General features: G+C 45.6%; 1 protein-coding gene across 1 annotated transcript in view; it reads right to left on the minus strand.

The window, feature by feature from the left end:
- Positions 1-25,456, minus strand: part of WDR97 (WD repeat domain 97) — an 847,808-nt gene that overhangs the window by 717,747 nt on the left and 104,605 nt on the right. The window lies entirely within an intron of this gene.

Consider the following 25,456-nt stretch of genomic DNA (forward strand, 5'->3'; position numbering starts at 1 on the left):
GAAATCAGACGGTCCAGGTGCACGGTGCCGAGGCAGACAGATCAGCAGGGCAGAGGAAGAGCAAAGGCAGAAGCAAAGAGGAAGGTCTTGAGGTGCTTCTGGAACCAGAGATGGTTCTCCTCACGTTTCAGAGATGCAGGGAGGATGTTCCAGAGGGAGGCCCCAGCCGAGGTAAGAGATCTACCACCAACTTGTTGCTTGGAGAAACAACTGACCTTGAGGGAGTTGGAGGAGCGAAGAGCTCGAGTGGGAAGGTATTTACAGAGGGAGAGTTTAAGGTATTTTGGAGCCAGGCCCCAGAAAGCTTTGTGGACAATGCAAAGGGTCTTGAATTTAATCCTTGCAGCCACTGGGAGCCAATGAAGAGATTTTAGAGCTGGAGAGATACGATCCCAGGGCTTGTGCCCAAGGACAAGTCTCGCAGTCCTGTTCTGGATGAGCTGCAGAGGGCGGAGAGTAGAAGCAGGTGGATTTAGAAAGAGGCTGTTGCAGTAGTCCAGCCTGGAGAGAACCAGAGCTCTAGAGACAGTGACCTTCTGGGGAAGGAGAGGAAAGAAAGAATACCTCCGAGGAGGTGCAGTTGTTAGTTTGACTTCTTAGAGATGTCAGAGATGTGAGTAGAAAAGGACAGTGTGGAGTCGAAGATGACCCCAAGGTTCTTAGCCTCACAGGTGGGAGCAGGAAGGGGGCCAAGGGGGGCCGGCCAGAGAGTGACAGGAAAGAAGGAGGGTGCAGGTGTGCCAATGAGGAGAATCTCTGTCTTACTGGCCTTAAGGCAAAGATTATTGGAGGCACACCACTCCTGGATAGCAGACAGACAGTCGGAGATGAGAGAAGGAGAAGAGGTGGCAGAGGGGAGCCTGAAAACGAGCTGAGTGTCATCCGCATAGCACTGAAAGTAGGAGCAGAGAGCGGCAATGCAGTGGGCAAGGGGTGCCAGGTATTGGTTGAACAGCCAGGAAGAGAGGTTAGACTCTTGGGGAACACCACAGGTAGAGAGTGAGATAGAGGAAAGGAAGGACCCAAGTTGGACCTGGGAGGGTCGATCAGAGAGGAAAGAGATCCGCCAGACCAGGGCCTAATCGCTGATACCCAGGTTAGGCAGAAGAGAGATCGAGGAGGATGAGGACAGAGCGAATGTTAGAGTCAAGGTTGGAGACCAGATTTTCACGGATGTTCAGGAGAGCAGTTTCCGTGCTTCTGGCTGCTCTAAAGCCAGACTGGTGGTCATGGAGACATCCAGCAGACTTGGTGTGAAGATTAAGCTGTGAGATGGCCAGCTTTTTGAAGAGTTTACCCAGGAAAGGACTGATGGAGACCGGGCGATATTTAGCCGCTCATGAGGGGTCAGCTGTCGGTTTCTTGAGAAGAGGGTGCACAAGAGAGTGCTTCAGGGGGGACAGGAAGGCTCCAGCGGTGAAGGCGTGGTTGCAGACATCGGCCAGAGTAGGAGCAAGGGTGTCAATGTGGTCCTTGATGGTTTTAGATGAACAGGGAAGAACCTGTTTTGATGAGACTTTCATAGATATGACTTGCCTAGAAACCTCGCCAGGAGAGAACAGAGAAAAAGAAGGGGGGGGGTGGCTGCAGGAGGGCCAGAGTTAGCCGACACAGAAGGGGGAAGAGGTGGAGATGACGAGAGGGTGGACAGGATGTCCTGGGCTTTAGAGATTAAGTGAGAGGCAAGGGAATTGCAAAGGACAACAGGAGAGGTAGAGACTGTGGCAGGGTTGGCCAGCTCCTTGTAGATTTTAAAGAGTTTGTCCGAGTTGTTAGATGCCGCAGAGACACAGGCTTGGATGAAGATTTTACACCAACAAATCTCAAAACAATCACCACCAAACAACAATCAACAATCCCCTATTGCCCCTCCCCGACCCCTTCCAACAAATACCAGTGATTACAGGTGACTAAATCTAAAAAGCAAGTTAAACAGGCAGCTATACCTTAATTCACAATTCAATCTCATCTCGACATAGGTTCTCGGTTCACAATCCAATGTCCCACAGAAGTGCTCCATTCTTAGGAGACAGACTCCCCAACAAGATAACACAGAGCTAACACACCCTCGACTCCTCCCATCACTGCCTCAAGAAGTCCAGCCCTTCACCCTCCCCGGTCCTCAACTAAGCCTTAATATGGGGGGCTAAGGGAGGCATGCAATATAACTCTATCACCTCCCCTTCTAGTGTACATCTCATCCCCGTTTGCGTATCGCTGGTTCTCATTAATCTCTGAAAGATCCCATGTAATCGTAAACTAACGCTGTCAATTTCTCCCTCATGTACATTTCCTTCGATTTCAGCAGCCAATCTGCTTTAACCGGCACCTCTGAGTTCTTCCTTTTCTGTGCCACTGCCACTCTTCCAGCAGCGAACATGGTCGCCCACATTCTGGGATATCTGTGAATATCGCTACTCATTGACGTGAGCCCCAGCAGCATTTGCAGGGGATCCATCGGAAGACTCCTCTATAACCCCCTCTATCCATCCCCAGTACTGCTGAACTTGTGGGCAATGCCACCACTTGTGTGCCCTGGAACCCACATGGCCACATCCCGTCGGACATAGCGGAGCAGTACCAGCAAACATTGTAGAAATTCTCAGAGGATCCCTGTTCCAGCCTTGGAACATTTTAAAATTATGCTCCATCGCAGATGTGAATAAATTACCATGGAACATGATCCTATAAACCGCCCCCCAAGTCTGAGCCGAAAGTCCCTCCCCCCAACTAATTCCAAAATTGGTTAAAGTTTTGTTTTCCCTCCAAATCTGTAACACTCAACACCTTATACATCCTGAACACAATACCCTTCCTAGTCTCCGAGGCATCAATAACCCTCTCAAAGGGTATGAGTGAACATTTTAGTTTGTCCCTCCATTTCGTGTCCGTCAGTATCCCTTTTAGGCACACATTTTCAAAGATGGTGATTTTTATCAAAGCGTTCCCTACCCACTTGGTGCACCTCTGGCTGCAGCAGCTTGTGGAATCGAGTGGTTTTACACTCATTAGTTTCTCGTTCGAGAAAGTATTGGGTTTGATCATTTTAAGGGCTCAGCACCTGATGGAGTCTTGACTCTGAAATGCATTGGCTTTAGAGCTCTCGTCTAGATGAGGCAACATCTCTCCCACCTTGTATAACATATTCACTAAGCCCCTTTTCGACGATGATCTGGACCATCTTGGTATCACCTACACTAACTATTCATATGATACTCAGATTCTCCTCCCACTTTTTGGGGATTACGGTTAGGGTTTGGCCTTGGTGAATAGAGTTTACCTCATCATCCAGGCATGGATGGCAACTCACGGTCTATGCCTGAATGATGACAAAACAGAGCTCATCATTCTGGGTACCCCCGCTAACCTCAAAAAACTAGGCCATGGATATACCTCCTTCATAATTGATGGCAACCTCATCAAAGTGGCCAACAAGGTAAAAACCAAAGGTTTTTACCTCAATTCCACTCTCACCTTCACTAAAGAAGTTAATGCCATGGCCTCTGCCACCGCTTACACTTGTAAACTCATCAGAACCAGCAAAACATTTCTTTCCAACAACAGTTGCATCATCCTGGATAGAGCCCTCATCCTATCTAGGCTGGACTATTGCAACGCCCTCTACATTGGTTCCAACAAATATATTATTAGGAGAATCCAAACTCTCCAAAATAGCACCATTACAGCGGCCCTCGGCGTAGCCAGGGGAGAACATATATCTGAGATCAGGCGACAAAATAATTGGCTGTCTACCAATGACAAAATCCAAATGAAAACTGCTTTGCTTACCTACAAAGCATTGAATAACACTGCTCCTAGCTATCTCTCTGAGAGATTCCACAGACGGACCTCCACTAGACCTTCTAGACTAAGCAATACTAACTGCCTCTCTATTCCCAGGTTCAAATCATCAAAGGTTGGGGGCAGCAGCTTTCCTGTCAAAGCGGCCCAGCTTTGGAATTCCCTGCCACCTTCACTCCGAGTGGACCAATCATACCAGAGCTTTAGATATAACTGCATTAATTGGCTTAAGACTACAGACCTCTAAGGCCTGCCACCCTCACTACACTGCACATAGACTCTAAAATACTGCCCCCTGGTCCTAGACATAGTGTTCCTGCCTGTGTTCCTATCTCTATTTGTGATGACTTGTAATTTGCTATCGTTTTGCCCGACTTTGTGCCATATTTGCCATGTGTAACTTATTTCTGCAACGTAAGCTTTGAACTTCCTTGTAATTTCTGTGCCCCGATATCTCCGGGTCTGGTGTGCAATACAAATAAATGAACAAACAAACAGCTGGCCTCCCTCACTGTTGAACATTAAATTTCAATATTTTGCACTAATGAGATCTCAAGATTGTGTGTTTGAAACTTTAAATATCAATTTAAGTACTGGCTCTTGAGACCACATAGAGAGGATATTAACTTCATTTACTTCTCTATAATCAATTAGTAACTCCGCTAGGAGTACATTTTGAGAGCGACTGGCTAGCTATGTGGTTTCCACACAGTTTTTTCAGTTTACGGTTTCATCAAAGGACCCAACTCTTTAAACGCAACATGATCCAGAAACACTTTGTCTGCAAACAACTGCCCCGCCACCTCCAAACCCAGTCCGACCATGCTTGCGTATTGCGAAAACCACGTCGCCCCAGATCTATGTCAGGACCCCAAACCGATATCATGGGAGATGGCCAAAAAGATAACTTGACAGTCAATTTGTCTTCGCTTCATACAGACCAGAGTACCCTCAAACTAGGGTGATCTTTCATTCTGTCCGGTATAAGTCCTATAAGGGGCCCATAACAAGTCTCTTACTTTCGCTGTGTGTGTGTGTGTCCATGTCCTCGACATACGACCAAAACGTCCACAGAGCATCCCGCATGTGGTCCAGAAGAACCCTCACTTGAGCTGCTTTGTAATATAAAGAAAAATACGGGAACCCAAAGCCTGCTTCCTCCTTTGGTAGGGTAAGAGAAGATAATTTGATCCTTGGGCACTTGTCTTGCCACACACACCTATTCACCACCGTCTGGAGGTCTCTGAAAAAACTCTTGAAGCCTTGTGGGCAAGGCCGTGAAAAAATACAAGAGTTGCAGGAGAACATTCATTTAAACAGCAGTCATACGCCTGTACCACAACAGTATAAGTGGGGTCCACCTACTCAAGTATAGTTTGATGGTTTTGAAGAGGGGATAAAAATTGTATGCCGAAAGCCTTGTTAAGTCTGTGGGCAACAACACCCCAAGATACTCGAGGTCTTTTCCACTTTCAAACCTAGCACTTGTTTCCTCAGGTCTAGGAAGGAGTCTGAGGCACACATCGGCATTATGGCAGATTTAGTTGTATAAACTTTCAGCCACAAAAAGGCCACAAAAGGTATCAACGAGGGAAAGTAAATTGCGAAGAGAAGTGTGGACATCTGCCAAGTAAGTGAATTTGTTGTCGGCAAACTTGAACTCTACTTCCCCCTTGTGTGATACCCCTTATACTGTGGTGTTCTCGTACCGCTATTGCCAAAGGTTCCATCGTGAGAGCGTACAGCAACGGGGAAAGGTGGCACCCCTGCTTCATGCCTCCAGACAACCGAATTGGCTCTGAAAGAGCCCCATTGACCTAGACTCTGGCAAACGGCACTCTGAATAGAACCCCCAACCCAAGAATGTAAAGAATGAAAATTCTTCCCAGCTCCCATTTTTCAAGAAGCAAGGCCATGTTCCTCCCCTCCACTCTGTCGAAAGCTTTCTCAGAGTCTAGGGTGAGGAGGGCCGCCTCCAGGTCAGATTCCTGCGCAAAATGTGCATGGAGTTTTTGCTTGTCCACATAAGTATTCCAGCCCAGGTTGCTTAATCTATAATTGACTAAGAAGTGATAAAAGAATGGGTAAAAGTAGAAATGAGATCACAATCAAAATGCATAGTACAGCAAATGATTAATAATAGAAACCATTGCTGGATGTACGCCTATTCTTTTGAAATCCCGATTGATTATCATGATTCAATGTTGGAAGAAACTTTTCAATCCTCAAGGCCAGAACCTTAGACAAGACTTTATTATCGGTATTAATAAGACTGATAGGGCGGTAGCTAGATGGCAAGTTGCCATCCTTCCCTTTTTTAAGAAATACCGAATACGAAGCATGACTTGTACTCTTAGGCATCACACCATCCTTCCGGGACGCAAAAAACATATCCTTCAATAACTCAAGAGCCGAGTTTGGTAATATTCTATAAAATTTGACTGGAAGCCCATCCGACCCCGGGGACCTACCAGTATTAAATTTTTGAATCGCAGTCTTCAACTCTTCAACCGTCAGTCCCACTTCAAGGAGCAAACTATCTGTATCAGAAATCTTTGGGATCTTAAGGTTACCAAAAAGTCACTCCCTTTACCTGAAATGCCCGACTCATTACGATACAAATCCATGTAATATTGCCTAAATATACCATGAGTCCATTTTGGATCAAGTGTGACATTGCTGTCAGGATCCAAGATTGAAGTAATCGCTGCATCCGAATTCTACTTTCTCAGTCTATACGCTAACCATCTATTAAATTTCTCACCCCTTTCAAAATAGCTACACTGTGAGTAATATAGGTTCCATTCCAACCTTATCGATAGAATATCATACATCTCTCTTTTCAGTTTCCGTAGTTCTTTTACTTTCACAATGTCCGTCTGATCAAGCATCAAATCTTGAGAGATATCCCTTATTCTCATATCAAGATCCAATCTAGTCCTCTCATCTTTTTTCTACTTCCTGCTTGACAAGCCTAACAAAACCCCACGCATGGTACATTTAAACGCCTCCCAAATGTTCTGTAAACATATCTCATCAGAGCGGTTCTCTTCCACAAAGCGATTTGCCTCAGAAACAATTTTGTCAATTATATCCTCATCGTACAAAATGGAAGTGTTCAATTGCCAAGAAAATGATTTAAACAAATCAAATTAATTTAATCAATTCTTACCATGGGTCAGGCCTTGCACTCTGTTAGTGATATTGCAGTCCTTTCTCTCGATGCCGAAAAGGCGTTCGACCGAGTAAGTTGGGAATATTTATACTCTGTAATGCGCGGGATTAATATAAGTAACAACTTTATTTCATGGATTGAGTTATTGTATGCAAATCCTACAGTGGATATGAAAACTAATGGTTTGAAACCAGAATCCTTTCAACTAGAACGGGGTACCAGGCAAGGATATCCGCTTTCACCACTTTTATTCATCCTTGCAATTGAGCTGTTGGCTATTGCACTCAGGAGTGATCCCGAGTTGGGTGGAGTAAGTTGTTGGGGAGTTATGCAGAAGGTATGGTTCTATGCGGATGATCTTTTGCTTGTTTTACAGGATTTGAGTAGTTCATTGTCCTGTTTAATGGACTTTTTACCAGTTTTCATGAGGCCTCTGGCTACAAAATTAACTGGGTCAAATCTGCGGTTATGGGCCTCTTACTTATATGTGTGATAAGTCCTTGGTCACGTCCATGGGTTTCAGGTGGTGCGAAGCAAGAGTGCGTTACTTGGGTATCTGGTTGATACCGTTGGTGAGTAACATGGTTGATGAGAATTTGAAGGAGGTTTGTAAAGACTTCAAGATGGATTTGGATAGATAGTCATTATTGAATTTATCAATGTGGGGTAAGGTCAATGGGCTCAAGATGACTTCGGTCCCCAAGGTACATTCTCAGCATGTTGCCTCTGAGGATTCGTTCGTACTATTGGAAGGAACCTGAGCGATTAATGCAGGAGTTTATTTGGGATCGCAAGCCTCCTAGGCTCAAAATTTGGAAACTTCAGTTACCTGTGGATTGTGGTGAGCTGGGGGTGCCAAACTTTCGAGCCTATCACTTGGCGTTTTCAGCTCAATCGTTTCTTCCATTTCTGGATAATGAGTCAGATGATTGGTCTATTGCGGAGGCGAGTGTTTCTGGCCCGTTGAGTCAGAGAGCACTTTTGACTACTCAACCGAACTAGGGTGGTGGAAAGCTACCTGCCACTGACTTTTTACATGAAGCATGGACACATTTACTGGAGCTGTTGGGGGGTAGATGCTCCGAAGTCACTGCAAGTGTCTGTTTGGTTAAATCTGAAGATTAGAGATAATTGAAGAATGCTGTTCCTGCCCGAATGGTTCTTAGGTGTTGTGAAATGGATTGGTGATTTGGAGAAAGATGGAAGGTGGCTATCTGCTGACGAAGTGAAAGAGAAATGGGACATTTTGGATTTTTCAAAGGCTGATTATAGACGTCTGTAGAAATCTATTGGTGAAATTGACTAGTCAAATAACCTAGACTTGGATCTCATTTTGGCTAAACCAAAACAGGGGGAAGGGGGTTTGGCTAGTAGATTATACAAGTTGATAGTTGCGAATTACAGGAATAATGACAGACTCCAGGAAGAATGGAGTAGGAGGATTGGCTTCAATATAACCCCAGATATTTGGCATAAGATGTGCAGGAATGTAATGCTTTGCTCTCTTAATCTTGGTGAGAGATCCAGACGGATTAAGATTTTGAATAGAGTGTATTGGTGCCCAGAACGTTTGATGAAGCGTGGTCTTTCAGATTCGGATGTATGTTGTGGGTGTGTCCATCAGGTCGGTACCCTTCAGCATATGTTTCGGAGCTGTGTTAGAGTTTGTGGCTTTTGGACGGAAGTGTGCGAGGTATGTGTGGATGTGCTAGTACGTAATCTTGACCCTGATTTCAAAACGATGATCTTGGGTGATGATGAATTGTTGAATACCTTGAATGCTTCACAGAACAAAATGGCTGTTTAGAGGCGCTATTGTTGGCAAACGGTTGATCCTACGGGGATGAAAATCCAAGGTTGCTCAGCAGTTGGATGAGTGGGTTGTTGAAATGCACAATCTTTCAAAGGTTGAAATGGTGAGCTACAGGAATAATAATAGATTGGTTACTTATGATAAGATCTGGGGGAAATTCACTGATTTATACTAGTCTCATTTTATTGCTTTCTGTCTTCTTTATCTGGGGGGTGGTGGGTATGTTAGATGATTGTATATAGGTTTCATACGCATCTTTCTTTAGTTATTATGTTTGAATTGTTTGACTATTTCATGATTTATGATTGGTTATTGTATTGTATTTTACTGAATAAAAGCACAGAGAAGAACCCCTGGCCCTTGATGACCCAATATTGGCGAGACCGGAGGTGGAGGGTGGCGGCCTCCATGAGCCTGTGTAAACTGGGCACCTACAGGAGACAGACTGCACGGTCAAATTTTACTTTGAGGTACCCATAGAAGCCCACTCCCGCCACTGCAATGGCGAGACACTGAGTACTACTGAGTACTACAAATCAGATTCAGGCAAATGATGGGCTTACAAACAAAAGTGAAAGCGAAATGCAAATCCAAACGGCAGTGGGTGCAACTGTTGGAGTGACCCTGCCTACCAGACTGAAAGTAAACCCCATGATGAAATTACCATCTCGATCTGCCCGGAAAAAAACGAGTTAGTTCGCAAACTGACCGAAATCACCTCCAGAAGAAGAGGGTGACAAAGACAACGTTGGGAACCCCACCACTGTAAATAACTTGCAAAAACAACAAAGGCAACCATGTAAACGAGAAAATGTAAAACATGTGAAAAACGTAATCAGCAAGAAGTTTCTCCCAAAACCCCTGTTCACCGGCACACTTAAAGACTTTTTTTTTAAACAATTTTTATTAATTTTAATCAAACAAAACAACAATACAACCAAACACGCAGTGCATTTCACATCCAAATAATTATATCAATTCTTTAATCTTGGTCACTGCTTCCCCCCCACCCTCTTTCATGAGCCTGTCTGTTCATCGTTCTCTGTGTCCGCCGCACGCGGCGGGGTCTCGCTTCCTATAGATTCTGACCACTCTTGTATTGTTCCAAACAATTCCGCTATTAATGATTTCCATGCCATCAGGGTCCCTGTCTCCTCCTCCCCCGCTACAGTGTTCGACTCTTGCCATACCATTGTTTCTGCCTCTGCCCATTTCTGCAACTCCTTCCACCACACCTCCACCCGTGGCCTGTGACAAGTCTTCCATCCCATGGCAATCCTTCGTTTAGCCAGCACATATGCCAGATCTTTCAGTTTACCGACATGCTTAAGTTTTGATGATCTGGGGAACCCTCCCAGCAAGCAGGCCCAAGCTGTATCTATGATTAACGTGACCCCTTTCTCGGCTAGCTTTTGTGCCACTTCTCCCCAGAAACGCTCAATTACTGGGCATGACCAAAACATATGTGTCATATCAGCTTTCTCCTCGTCACATTTGGGACATGCTTGTCGTCCAGCGTTTTCAAACTTGGATATCCTCATAGGCGTCATATATGCTCTGTGCATTATATATAGTTGTATTTGTTTTAGTCTGGCATTCCTTGACAACCTTCTTATGGTATCCCAGTGCCCGTTCCCACATCCCATCCTCTATCGGGGTTCCCACTTCCGCCTCCCAATCTAGTCTCAATTGCGTCAAGTCCTTCCCAACCTTAGACATCACCATCTCATACAACCTAGAAATCTCATGTCCCCCATCCGATATATCATATATTGCCTCTATGATGGCATCTGGTTCTTCTTCTAATTCAGTTTCATGCAGTCCTGTTTCCCCCTCAAGGGCCTCAAAGTCCAAAATAGCCCCCACCTGCCAGACGTCCCCTAAAGTTATTAGCCCCACCGATTCCCAATGGGTCCTGATTATCGCCCTTAACTGCTTATCTTCCCCCGTCAATGCGACTAGCGGTACCTGCGGGGAGCATGGAAATGGGTTCTCCATCATCCGGCATGCTCGACGCCACATCTGCCACCCGAGCATCATCATCCGGGGGCGTTCACTCATTTCGGACTTGGGCAGCCAGATCATCTCTCTCAAGTAAAATGGGGTACAATCATGTCCAAATAGCCTAGATTCAGAGGTCGCCTCGTCTGAAAGCCACTGAGCCACATATTGCAGCTGACTTTCTACGTAATACACCTCGAAATTGGGCAGTTTTATCCCCCTTTTTCATAAAAGTTCTGCAGCTTCCACAGTGCCACTCTGTTCCGGGTACCATGCCACAAGAAATCCCTACACATACTGTTAAGTTTAGCAGAGAACTTCTTAGGTATCATGTATGGAATATTGCTAAAATAATGCAGAAGCCTAGGCAGGACCACCATTTTTAGCATTGCACCCCGTCCCATCATTGCTAAGGGCAACTTAACCCGAAATAGCATACACTTCTCGATTTTCTTGAGTGCCACCTCGGTGTTATGCTTGTGTTCCTCCTCCATCGTATGGTACACGTCTATCCCAAGTTACCGAAAAGAACTAACCTCCCATGGTATTTGTAACACTGGTAACTGTCTCTCAGGGGTTCCCTTACAGTCCCCTAGCAGATACATACTAGATTTTTGGGGATTTACCGCTATCCCAGACAGCCCTGCATACCTCGCCATCACCTCCAGTATGTACTGGAGATGTTCCTCTGGATACTTTAAGTATAGCAACAGGTCATCTGCGTATAAGGAGATCAGGTGTCGTTCTCCCCCCACCTCAATGCCTATCGTATCATATTGCTGTCTGAGATATATTGCTAGGGGCTCTAGGGCTAATATATAGAGCATCGGGGACCAAGGGCACCCCTGCTAGTGCCTCTACTAAGTTGCCACCTCTCAGATATTACTGATCCCGTTCTGACTCTGGCCAGTGGCTCACTATATAGCATCTTCACCCACCTCATATAACCGGGCCCCATACCATACTTCTCCAAGGCCGCCAGCAACCACGGCCACTCGGCTGAGTCAAAAGCTTTGACCGCATCTAAGGACACGATCGCCATTTCGCCTTCAGCCATACTTCCCCATTCAACAACCCGTCGGAGTCGCCTATGATTATGAGTTATATTCCTATTCGGGACATAGCCCGTCTGGTCATGGTGTATTAGCTTGCTAATCACTCTCTGCAATCTGTTTGCCAGGACAGCCGTCAATATCTTGCCCTCCTGATTCAACATCGAGAGAGGTCTGTAAGAGCCGCAACTGTGTGCAGGTTTATTAGGCTTGGGAAGCGGTATTATGACCGCCTCTCTAAGTGATTCCGGCAACCGTCCCACCTCAAACGCTTCATTGAGCATTTCTAACATCGGGGGGAGCACTTCCTCCCTGTATGTCTTATAAAATTCACTCGGAAGCCCATCCGCCCCTGGGGTCTTGCAGGTAGGTAACTGCCTCACCACTTCTTCTAACTCCTCCAGGGTGATTGGTGCATCTAGCTCCTCCCTTTCCTCCTCACTTATCATGGGTAGTCATATGTCTTTTAACGTTTCCATTATTTCCTCTCGGCTACCCCCCATTTTGTCTGCGTACAACACTTTATAATATTCTCCGAACTCCTCGTTGACACCCTCTTGGGTGTCCACTACGCTACCATCTTCCCTCATTATCGTTCTGATCGGGGATCTGGGAGCCTCGCTCTTGTATAGCCACGCTAACAGCCGTCCTGTTTTATCCCCTCCCGCATGCTGTCTCTCAATGTACTTTTTATAGTTAAGGTTGCAGAGCCTCTCCCAGTGTTCCGCACATTGCTGCTGCAGCCCAAGTACCCGCTCCATATTTTCACATCCGCCCTTTAATACTCCCTCCAGTTTCTCTTCCGTCCGTCGTAGGTCAGCTAGAACCCTGCCCTGCAGGCCCTTTGCTTTTGATATGGCAGCCCCTCGCATCACTTCCTTACAGGCTTCCCATAATGTACTTGCTGAGTCAACGCTACCCGTATTCTCTTCAAAGTAATTGGCAATCTCCTCCCTTATATCTTCTCTAAAGACTGGATCCTTGAGCGCCTCAGCACGAAGGCGCCACGTCGGGATCCGTGCCCTCGGGGGGCGATACTGCCACCCCAGGACCAATGGCGAGTGATCTGAGAGGACCCTCGCCTTATATTCTACCTGAGTAATCTCTGCTATTACCTCCGACGTGGCAAAGACGTAGTCCAGCCTCGTATGTAGCTGTTGAGGGGCGGAGTAATGCGAGTATTGCCTTTCTTGGGGGTATCTAGTTCTCCACACATCCACCAGACGAAAGTCATCTAGCAGTGTCTGTAGTGCCTTCGCAGCTGGGGAAGGTCTATCAATCTTACCATCCGATCTGTCTACGTTAGGATTCAGTACACAGTTAAAATCACCACCCCAAATCACTGCACTGCACATACATATGCCGAGGTTGGCACTCAGAGTCCTGAAATATGCTGCTGTATCCCAATTGGGGGCATATGTATCTACAATGCTTATTTCCTTATTCTCCACCAGCCCTCTCAGCATGACCATCCTCCCATCCGTCTCCGCCACCGCCTGCAATGGGTAGAACGGAACATGCAGCGCCACCCAGATTAGTACTCCCCTGGCATACGCAGAGTATGTTCAGCCCACCACCACCCCTTTCCATTTCTTGACAATCAGCTCCATCTTTTCCCGTGTCAGATGTGTTTCCTGCAACAGCGCGATATCTATCCTTTGCCTTCTCAGATATACCATGACCTTGTTCCTTTTCAAGTAGCTGTTCAGTCCCCTGACATTCCATGTGATTATTTTAAGATCCCCCGTGGCTCAATATCGTCCCCCTTATCTACCTCCAGCAGATCCCACCCTCCTGCGTGACACAGATTCAACCATCCAATTCTGCTATATAGGCTCATGTTCAGACTAAAACTCCCCATAACTATATACACCCCAAACATCCCACAGCCCTTCCCCTCCCCCCACCCTGCCCGATCCCAACAACCAACCCCAACAACTGTCCAGCTCCATCCCTGGATCTCAGGCATCTCCGCGTTCGGTTCCACCTTGGAAGCCCAAAAGTGAGAACACTCTGAATGGGGGTATAAAGATCGGCCCTAAGAGGCTCCTTCACCACGCAACATTCTCCGTGCTCACGGATCATGTTTCCTATCAACCAGCGTATGCCCACCTTCCAGCTGCATCCATGACTATAATCAAGTCCTACAGTCTTAGGTCCCACCAGATTCGCAGCTTTACTTATCTCGTCCTGCTCCATCTTCATTCTGGATATCTGGCTCTTGAGGGCAGCTTTGCATATCTAGCCACTCCATGGCGTCCACCGGAGTGTCGAAGAACAATGTCTTGTTCTTATAGAAAACTTTTAGTTTGGCCGGGTAGAGCAGCATGTACTTGTAACCAGCCTCCCGCAATCTCCTCTTGACAGATCCAAAGTTCATACGGCTTCGTTGTACCGGCAGGGTATAATCCGGATAGGCAGTTATGCTCGCCGCCCCTCTCTGTATTGTTCCACCTTTGCGGAAGTATTCAAGGATTCTCTCCCGATCCCGATAGTTAAGGATCTTGGCGATCATCGGCCTGGGCGGAGTTCCCGGCGGCGGCTTCCTCATTAGGGCCCTGTGCGCTCTTTCCACTGCGAATCCCTGAGTCAGGGTTATCCCGGCGATCTCCTGCAGCAGCATATTTTCCACGAATTCCATCGGGTTGTGTCCCTCTGCTCCTTCTGGCAGTCCTACAATGCAAATATTAATGCTCCGGGCATGTCCTTCCGCCTCCTCCGCCCTACTTTCCAAATTGCCCACACGTTGCACCAGGGCATGGAGCTCTCGTTTGTGCGCAGCACAGTCTGCCCTAGTAGGGCCCATCTCTTTCTCCAGAGTCTCTGTGCCCTCCGCCAGAGTCCTAACATCCTGCCTGAGGAGGTTCACGTCTTCCTGTACCGCCCCAACCTGGAGCTCCATTGCCGTCTTCAATTCCGTCACAGCTAATTGGAGCTTGGTCTCCCAGGCCGCCTTCAAATCCGCGATCGCCGCAAGGACCTCCTGATTTGTGCCCACTGCAGCCATTCCTCCTGCCGGGGTTTTGTCTTTACTCCTGGCTCCGTCCGGGCCAGTCGGTGTCCTGGCGTATTCGTCCAGTGTGGGCTGCTTACCCTTTACCTTGATCTGTTTGTTCGCCATCTCAGTATTTCCGTATGCTGCAGAATACACTCCCAGTGGTGCAATCCCCAGCGCCTCAAGGCTGTTCCAATATCTTTTATGAGGCCTCAGGGAGGCTGTGGTAAAGGTCCTAGCGGTCTGTCTATGTTACACGGGTGGATTGTGCACCGCACCCTTGATAACGCTGTTGCCCAGTGATGTGCCCCAGCGTGGCTCCACTCACAGTGGCCTGTTATCCTCCGTGGAGCTTGACTCTCCACTAACCATACCGCAGTTCATTTCTATGGTCCTCCCGGGCCGTGGTCTTCGCTGCTCATTATGGGAATTAGCAATGTGTCCTGTGTCCCTCTTCCAACCTTCCTGGGGCAAGTGTCTCCCAGCGCCTACAGTGCCAACTACATTCCCTGATGGGCGATGGGACTGTGTGTTAGTGCCCTTCTGCAGCTGATTCAGGGGATGTCTCTCTGGGGGTGGTATGGCCCCCTATGCTGTGGCGTTTGCATGGCCTTTCCTCTAGGCCCCTCTGCCTGTACGATTGCAAAATGTTCACTTGGAGGGTCGGCCTTCAAATTATCGTGTGCTGTTCTGTTATAGGCCTCCAGCTCCTATCTTGATCCCATCATTCAGGCCATCCTGCGCCCCTACGGGACGTTCTGCAATTCCTGGCAGGTGAACAAGGGATTTTCCTCAGGCCAGCGCCTGATGTTTTCAGATGGGCTCCGGTGTGGAGCCCTTGCTTGGCTAGCCTTAAGCAGATGTCCAAGGAGAGGCGCAGGGCATCCCCCTAACGCCGCTTCACTTCGCTCTCTGCAGAGCACCCTTCATCTGCTGTTCGCACGGCCACCTCCACGCCTCCGCTATAAAACTTTCTCCTTACTTAGTTTGCATGCACACGATGTTCGTGTGTGCTCCGGTGGAGACCTTCCAGCACTCCTGGGGCTCAGCCCTAACCAGCACGTCCTTATCAGTTCGTGGCCACAGTGTTGCCGCTCCTCGTGCGTGATGCATCCGCCGGCTGAGTCCCGCCAGCGCTTGCCACAATGTATCTATCCCAGCTTGCGCGGCCTCCCTCGCGTCTTTCATAAAGGGCGCCGGCAGATCTCAATGTCCATGGTCACAGCCTGCTCATGTTACGAGCCTTCTTCACCCAGGGGACACTTCCAGACTCCACGTGGCGCTCTGCTGCGGGTTTCTTTGTTCGCCCTGGGGTCCGCTCAGCATACCCTGCGTGCCGATTCTCTCATCCGGCCGCGCATTTCTTCCTGTATTTCTCGGGTCATGTGCAGCTTACAGTGCCGACATCCGCACCGGCGGCGAGCGTGTTGCGGACCTCTGCGACCTCTATCCGTTCCTTTGTTCTGAGCGGACCACCATTTTGTTTTCTGTTTCGGCGAGACTCGGGATGCTGTTTCTGTTCTGAATTCCTGCGTGCCGGCCTCAGTCCTTACAATTCGTTCCGTCTGTGTGCGGTGGATCTTCACACAGCTGCTCCTTCTTTGTTAGCACCGATTTCAACATTTTTTGCACGTTTTTGTCTGTAGCATCCAGGATCATCAGGAGCTCCCTCTGAGACACGTCCTTTCACATGGCTCTGTAGCCATGCCCCCAGCACACTTAAAGACTTCTTCAACAAACAATGTAAGAGAAAGTTAGACACAATAGGGGAAATCTCTGATGCTGAAATCCTGGAAGCGGTGCAAAGCCGCAATCAACAGCAAAACTCCAGAAAGTCGACGAAATACCAAAGTTGGCTGCCCTAAACACTGAAATAAGCCATGGTAAATCTACACCTACAACTTTGAAAATCCACCCAATTGTAAATGACATACCGAAATCGGCTGAAACATCCAAGCCACGGCCACAACGTCTTGAAATCAAATTGGCGACAGAAACGCCCAAGGAAAGAAGGTCAATAGAGCCCTTGTCCCATTGGTCTTCGCCACCCTTGACATTACATCAGTCTTTCCACGCACGCTCCCTTGCTAACGGGCAAATTGCAATACAAAGACCAGTTTTCGAGGAGGTTTACCCCCCCACAAACAAATCAGTTGTAATTGAACAGGCAACAACAACGGAACTAAACACCCCTCCTCGGATAGAAAATTTGGACTCCAGTCCTCTAAAAGGAGTCACATTGATTTCTCCACACAAGGAAAAAGAAACGTACAACTTGATGGTGACACCAGGATACAACAAACCTTTGGAAAATGGGAACAGCCACCCTTCCCGGAAAAAATGTCGATGTCCCAGCGCTCACCACACAAAACCAGAAGGTTGAGTGAACGCCCGATGATTACACCTAAAGAAACTCCATCAAAATAACCTGACCTCTTGACAATAATGTCTGCAGTAACGGTTGCCCTAGACCCTTCAGAAAACTGTACGAGTCGTTAAACAACACATTAAAAGACCACACAACGTTGGCTGTGATGATGCACACAAAGCTCATATTCCTGGAAGGTTACATCACCGCCATGGAACAGAGATTCAAAGATCAGAGTGAGGTGATACCAACTCAAAGAGCAAATATTCACAATGAAGGGGACTACTTGAAGGTTTGCATGCCGCGGGCCTCAAGAAAAATTGAGACGGGAACACAAACCTTAGTGGAACATCACATTCCCATATCACCTGACTCAAAGAAACAAGGCACCAACAAACAAGATGACAAAGAGGGTACCAGGTGATTGGCCCTTGCCTGATTTCTGTGACGCCCTCTCATGTGCAGGCGAAAGAAACCTTTAGAACATTGATAGTCCCAAAAACCCAGAAAGCGTTAGTGGCCCGAGAGACCAAACAAACTGCACCGGCGAAGAATAACTGTTTTCAGGGAGGATGCAACTGTATTGAGGGTGGAGTCGGGACAGACTGCTACCGCACTGATTGGGGAGAAGCCTGACCTCAACAAAGAATTCCCCATCTTTGAGTAATTGAAAAGCAAACCAAAAAAAACCAAAGACGAATCAAGGCAAATTACACTAGGTGTATCAACGTTGGAGGAAACAAAATCCGCTGTGGTTAACACCACTCTAAATGGACATCCGATTCCGGCTCTCAGGAAAACAATACCCTGTGTGGGGCCGTTGAAAGATTTAGACGATTTCGTCATGCCGAGGAAACAAGGGGACCAACAAGAAAACTTGGCAAAATCACAGAGAACGGTGGAAGACTTTTAGCAGATCAGGCGTCAATGAACATAAGTCAACATCTCTTGCGTGATTTAGAAAATTCACAAGAGGAATCGTTTACAGCTGAACCAATGACGACCTGTAATTCCGCAGCAACTGTGGAAGAGGCAAAATCCTCTGACAGGAGTTTGGCAGCCACAAACCCAGAAAGTCGTTTCTTAACTCTGGAAGAAAGGTGCAGAAAATTGACCACAGTAACAAACTGGGGTCTTCAAAAAACCTCTGCATCCAAACGAAGAAACGAGGATGTTGTTCCAGGGCATAGAAAAACCAAGACTTCAATAAACGCCAGCCAGAAATCTAAAGCCTTGCCCAGACGGAAAAGATCCATTTAAAATATGAGAGCTAATCCTGCAAAGAGGACCCAAAGACCTAGATCAAGGTCTACACAAAAAGACGCTGATTATCATAACAACCGTGCCCCCAGAATCCACCAAGGAAGTGAAAAAAAAACAAAAGATCATAAAGCTACCAGAAAGTCCAGATAGGAGAGTGGCTGGTGTGCATATGTTCAAACTGGACCAAACACAGGATAATCACAATGAAATTATACTGAGCAGGAGAACAATTTTAAATCTTTTACACCATACAGAGGACCTCGTACTAGTAGAGCCATATCACGAGGTACACAAAGCGAAATCCTACCTACACATAAACTCCCTGGCTATGAAACCCTCGATCCAAGACGCAGCAGAAAACCTATTGAGTCGGGGCTTTGTTTTTAAGGAGATGAGAGAAAAAACACACTACCCGGAAAACCTTGACTTAAAAACCAAACTGCATTATATTTCAAGAACTAACGACCAGTACAGAAACAGAAACCCAGGAAACAAGTACCTGTTTCAAAGAATACCACGGATAAACAGAACACACAAAATCGGCATACGGAAAGTGAACGCCAACTGGAACAGTCCCCCAGACCGGAAAAGGTGACGGGCAGCCCTAGGACGGCTGACATGGCCCTCTTTAAAGAGGTGTCTGACAATGGAAGATTTCTGAGCGGTCCGTTGTCCAAAATAAAAATAACTACTACACAAGATCCACAATTTATCCCTTCAAAATCGATGGCAAAGGAAAAAATACCTGCTCCATTGAATCAACTGTGGGCATGGATGCCAAAGGCTTTAACTTCACATCTAAAAAATAGGAATTTGCTCACTTACCTCAACAACTACATAACACAGATGATATGACAACTCCTGAGGCTCGGTTTGAGGAGCTGAGTTTGGGATCCTGGAATACGAGAGGACACCAACACCTTACGGCAGCCGAAGATGTAGACCTGGGAGCTTTTGATATTCTCTGCCTCCAGGAAACCTGGCTGATAGAGAAACCAACTTTAGATGGATTTGCGCTTGAAATATCACCGGCTCTTAAAAGGCCTAAAGGACGACCATCTTCGGGCCTTATAACGGCTGTCCGTTCAGGGAGTGGAATTCACATCCAGGAGACCGTTCTAGCGAATAGCTCCCTATTGGCAATTCTCGTAAACTGGGAACAGACCAATATGCAAATAAGGAAGGAACAGATCATGATTGCAATCACAGACACTTATTGGAATCCCCAAGCGATCACAAACACAAACTACCTCACGATGATAGAAAAAGCAATCGATGACGCTGAACATCAAGCCACACACATAATTATATGTGGTGACTTAAATGCCACATGCAGGCCAGAAGACCTGGTGAACAGGAAAAAGTCACTATCAGAAGAGCGATGTGCTCTCTGGATTGAACTTATGGAATCAAGAAACCTTCTCGATACAGGACAGCTATTTAACCAACCAAATCATATTACAATCTGGGAAAAAGAGGGTGCTTTGGCCTCAATCGATTACATCTTCACATCATGGCCAATTCTATCATTGATAACTTCGTTTGAGGTTATTAAGACCACACATAGTGACCATAATCTATTGTCAGTAACAATGGCTACTATGGACGCTCTGAAAATAAAAACAAGTACTGAAATCGAAACTAACACTCAGAGAAATATAGTGAGGCTGAGCACAAGAAACATCAAAGAACTAACGATAAATTATAGGAACAGCGCCAGAAATTCTTTATCAACGGATTACCAACCACTGTTAACAGTATACAAATCGGCAGGGGAAAAATCCAGCTACCCACCTCAATTGAAAAAACATAACTTCGAGAAACTACTGGTAGACAAAAGTGGTGAGATGCGTAAAATCAAAAGACTGGCGTCCAAATACAAGTCCCAATATTATAAAAATATGCTGCACGAAGAAGTGAAGAAATACAAGTCCTGGATCAAAAGCTACCGGATTAAATTATATCAGCAAGATTCGGAAGCAATGTTGAAGATGGTGGGGGGCCACAACGCCTGGGAATTCTGGTCACTGATAAGATCAACAGAATCTCAATTCGAAGACACCATCTCAAACAGCGTGGGGGAAGCCACCTGGGTGGAGCACTTTAAAACTCTGTTTCACTCGCCTCCGGAAAACAGTTCGCCAAAAAAAGAGGAAAAGAGCTCTTCCTGGGCCGACTTATATGATAGAGACACAATTGAAAACGTGATACGCAAGTTAAAAACATCAAGAGCCCGGGGCCCGGATGGGTTAACAAACATCGACCTAAAAAACCATCCAGTGGAGTGGGCATCCTTCATCAGCACGGTCTTCAAAAGGTGCTCAGAGACCAAGACCATACCATCGTCTTGGACATCATCAATAGTGATGCCCATCTTCAAAAAGGATAGCAAAGAAGACCCCAGAAACTACTGCCAAATTGTATTACTTGATGTAATCGGGAAGGTCTTTGGCTCCCTCCTTTTGGCAAGTTTTCAATCTTGGGCAAAGACCGCGGCTTGAGATGACCCTTTCCAGGCGGGCTTCAGGAAAAACATTGGAACCTTGGCCAACAGAATGCTTTTGAGCATTATTAAGAGCAAGATCCTGGAAGGGAGCACTAGGGTCTTTGTTGTTTTTATCGACCCTGGCGCAAGCGTTTGACCAGGCCGATCGAGGAAAACGATGGCCAAAACTTTCAGCTTGGAATTGCCCACTGACTATCCTAGACCCGAAGAAATCTCATTATTCCGGAACCAAAATGAGAGTTTGTTTGAGCCAGCAGGGGCTGTTATCAGAAGAAATACCCATCACAAGAGTTCCAGCTCTCTTCTTAGCATACCTTGGGGACTTTAAAGATACGGAGAAGAGCGTGAGATCATTTCTACCAAAAATTGGGCAAACACCAATATCTCGCTTGTTGTACACGGACGATATGATTCTCCTTGACTATACAGCAATCGGTCTGCAAAGACAACTGGACAACCTTACCAAGTACATCAGTTTAAACAACCTAGAAATCAACAAGGGAAAAACAAAAGTGATGGTAATAGAAAATAAAAGAAAAGAACATCTAAGATGATACTTGGAGGGATCACAATTGAAAAAGTACCCAAATTCAAGGACTTGGGAGTGATGCTGGACAGCTCCAGAGCAGAAAACACCATGCAGCGTACTCTTTGGGAGGAAACTCACGTCGCAAACCGGAGCTGTGGACAAATAATTTGGTTGCTTTTCGCTCTTACCAGCAATCCAATTGTACAGAGCTAAGGTGATACCAACCATAACATACGGAGTTGAGGCAATGCCAAACATACCGAAAAACATCTGGCAGAAACTGGAAGCCTATTTATGGAGATTAGTCCTAAATCTACCTAAGTCAACCCCCATGCTCTCGATCAGACGCAAACTGAGCATACTTTTGTTAAAAGCAACGATCGAGACAAACAGTATGATGTTATTCAGTAAATCCCTGCTCATGGACAGCCCTAAGATCTACAAGCTAATAGACCTAGAAATCAAAGGAGCAGGCTATAAAATGCTGAATGCATGGGCCAATGAGAAAAAAAATATATATTTGGCCACAGTAAAATGCATGGAAGAGGACTTGATAAAGAAGAAAAAAGAAAATGGAAGAATTGGACTGGATCCACACATTGGAAAGGGCAGCGAAGTACAAGCTGACAGCCCACCTTCCACTGAACCCTAAAAAGTTAAATGAAACTCAGGCTTTTTTGAAGAAATTCCCAAATAAAGCTTTAAGAAACGTGTTCCTTAGGGGGCGGCTAAACCTCTTGGACACAAACGAAATCCGAGTGGTGAGAAACATCTCCACCACAAACAAATGCAGACTGTGCAAAAACCCAGATTAGACCGAAATATTAAGACATCTCTTGTTGTCATGCCCTTACATACAGGAAACCAGAAGAGTTTACTTAAAACAGTTATGTTCCCCGTTCCTCTTGGGTTAAGAAGATTCTTGGTGGGGCCGTTTCATCAACGGAGAAAAAACGTTGTGGACAATAGCAACAACAAAAATCCTTTTAACCGCATTGAGGAAAATCAAACAAGGAATCAACCTTTTATAGCACCATGCAGGAGTTCTTTCGCTGACAGAGCCATGATTAATCATCATCTTATCGCTTTTTGTTGTTTTACACTTCTCAGACATTTTTGTATTACGTGAAAAGTTAAGGCTGCTAAATTCACCTTTTGTAAAAATCATTAAGTGATTTAAAAAAAAATACAAAAAAATACAAAAAATATATAAATAAAGGTTTAAAAAAAAAAAGAAATAATAGAAACCATTGGGCCGCATTACGAGTTTGGAGGTAGCCATGCCCTTTTTACCGGCATGGCTACCCCCAAACTCGGGTCCTGGTCCCGAAAAATGGGAATTACCGGGTCATTCCGACCTTTGCGGGCCCGGTAATTCCCATTCGCGGGACCGGACTCGATACGTCCTCATTCCCAATGTGGATGAAGGTAACACAGCCCCGTTAATAACGGGACTGTTGCTACCACCCTGTTCTGCTAGCGAGTGCCCCTCTGCACGTCTGGTCTGACCAGGCGTACAAAGCGGCCGCAAACTTGTAATGTGGCGGTAGAGACGGCGCCGGCAGCACTCTACCGCCATGGTCATAATGAGGCCCATTCTCTCACTGTTGATATATTAAGAATGCCGACATTTTAATTCAGATTACCTTAATCGATAGGAGTCAGTGCACAAAAAACATTAACTCTTCACTTCATTTGTGAATGTAGATATCTTTTAAGCATACAATATTTGTATATATTACTATTTATTTCATATACATACAGCCGAATGGCTTTGCATATACAACATAAAAAACACACAAAACATTTACAACAAATATTATACATCAAGGTGTAAAACTAATCAACAGTATACACATCCTCACAGTAAAATTGGTCATCACGATAAAAACAATCAGAAGAACTTGGATCAGGTAGCATTACGAAATACATACTTAAAGTAAACTAAGAAGAAAGATCAAATGAAACAAGGCATAATTAAAACTATTATTAAAAACAAGCCACTAATAACCAATATGTTTCTCTCATTCACAGATTGAAGGGAATGACTGAGAAAAATTGCTTCAGCAAGATAATATGTCATTGATCTCAATCCATTGTCAATACAATGTAACTAAATAAACGATCAGATTGTGGTCACAACCATTCATAAAAACAGACCAGACTAATAGGCTGCGATCATAATTCGCACCACTGCGATAAGAATGTAGGTAACTGCATCGTAGCTTATGGAGACTTTCACAAGTTGTCAACAGATGTTGAATGGTTTCTAGATCATTATTGCCACATAAGCGACAGAATCTAATATTTTGTGGGATTCCATGTCGTGCCCCTTGTGTGATCAAGGCATTACTGATGTTAAATTTTAGTCTCATATTGCCTAGAGATAACACTATTAGGATATGCAGTAAGGTACGTTGGTTTTCAGGTGCGTTCAGAAATGTAATCACAAAATGCCGTAGCATTGCGCACAGAATACAAGTTTACGAGGTGCTGTTCTTGGCTACATGCTTGGAGTTTAGTTTTTAGTCGAGACATTGTCATATACACGACCCCATTAGTAGTTATACCAAGACATCCTTCATTCCATTTGGAATGTTCCGAGATCAGCAAACCACGGGTCCCCATTGACTTACAGTTATCAACTTTGTTAAAAGCCTCTAATCAAAGCCTGCATCATAGACTTATTCTTCAATTTGAAAAGGTTGTCACAAAACATTACCATTTTCACACTCGAATAAGCAAATATATCAGTAAGCTCACATTCTAAATACAGATATTCAATTGGGAGAGATTTTGGAAGGAACAAGAGTTTACGCAAAATAGATGCTTCAAAATGCTTCATTTTTCACCATATTTGTGTCCCCAGATCCCTATCCCATACAACATAATCAAACAAATTTTAGTTTGATAAAGTAGAAGGATGGTCACAGTGGAGATCCCAGCTTGTTGGCCTATGAATTGACAAAGAGTACCAACAGCTCTATAACATTTCATCTTTGTTGCTAGCCAGTGTGTTTCCCATCTCAGATCGCTTTGAACATGGACACCTAAATAATTATAGGTGATAAGATTGGCTAGCGGGAGCCCATTCAGAGTACACGTGACGATACGGTTATTAACTTTAGAAGGAGAACATTTCATTATTTTGCTCTTTTCCAAATTAATAGTCAGATTTGGCGTATACTACTAAGTCAAGAATTCATCTTTGCAACCCTTTTGGGGTGTAATCAACCAGGATCAGGTCGATGGGCGCCCATTTGAAGAGGGCATGAGAGTGGATTCAACAACGCAATGCCGAGATCAGCTAAATACAAGTTAAATAATGTAGCAGCGACAGTGCAGCCTTGTTTAACACCGCATTTTGTGGGAATTGAGGTAGATAATTTGCCTTCAGCATCTAGTCGGATCTTCACCGATGTGTTGGAATATAATAGCATTAACAGTATGTTCCATTGTGCAAGTTTTGACCACACTCTATTGCGAAGCACAGAGTCGAATGCCTCAGTAAAATCAATGAACACAGCATAGACTGGTATATGTTTACGCTTCCACGCGTATTCGATATAGGTGACTAGAATAAGCAGATAGTGGGTGGTACTAGATTTCTTAATGTATCCCATCTGGTTTGGACGCAGTACTTTATATGTTGTAATCCAATCATTTTTTTCAGACAGTAATATCTTGCCAAAGATCTTGGACAGGACGTCCAACATGGCAAGCATTCGATAGTTGGAAGCCAAGTTCCAGGGCCCTTTCATATGAACTGGCAAGATATGACTGTCTGACCAGGTGTTGGGGGATACAGTCAGTATTGCCTGTGTGGGTAAACAACAGGGGGAGGCAGTGAGCCCATAGCCATGGGGCAGTTTTAACGAGAGCATTGCAGATGCCATCTTGTCCTGCAGCTCAAGAAGGATTAAGTTGTTCAATCATTATTATGATCTCACAAA

This window comes from Ambystoma mexicanum, chromosome 5q, assembly GCF_040938575.1.
Source record: "Ambystoma mexicanum isolate Mex_15411 chromosome 5q, UKY_AmexF1_1, whole genome shotgun sequence".
Lineage (NCBI taxonomy): Eukaryota > Metazoa > Chordata > Amphibia > Caudata > Ambystomatidae > Ambystoma > Ambystoma mexicanum.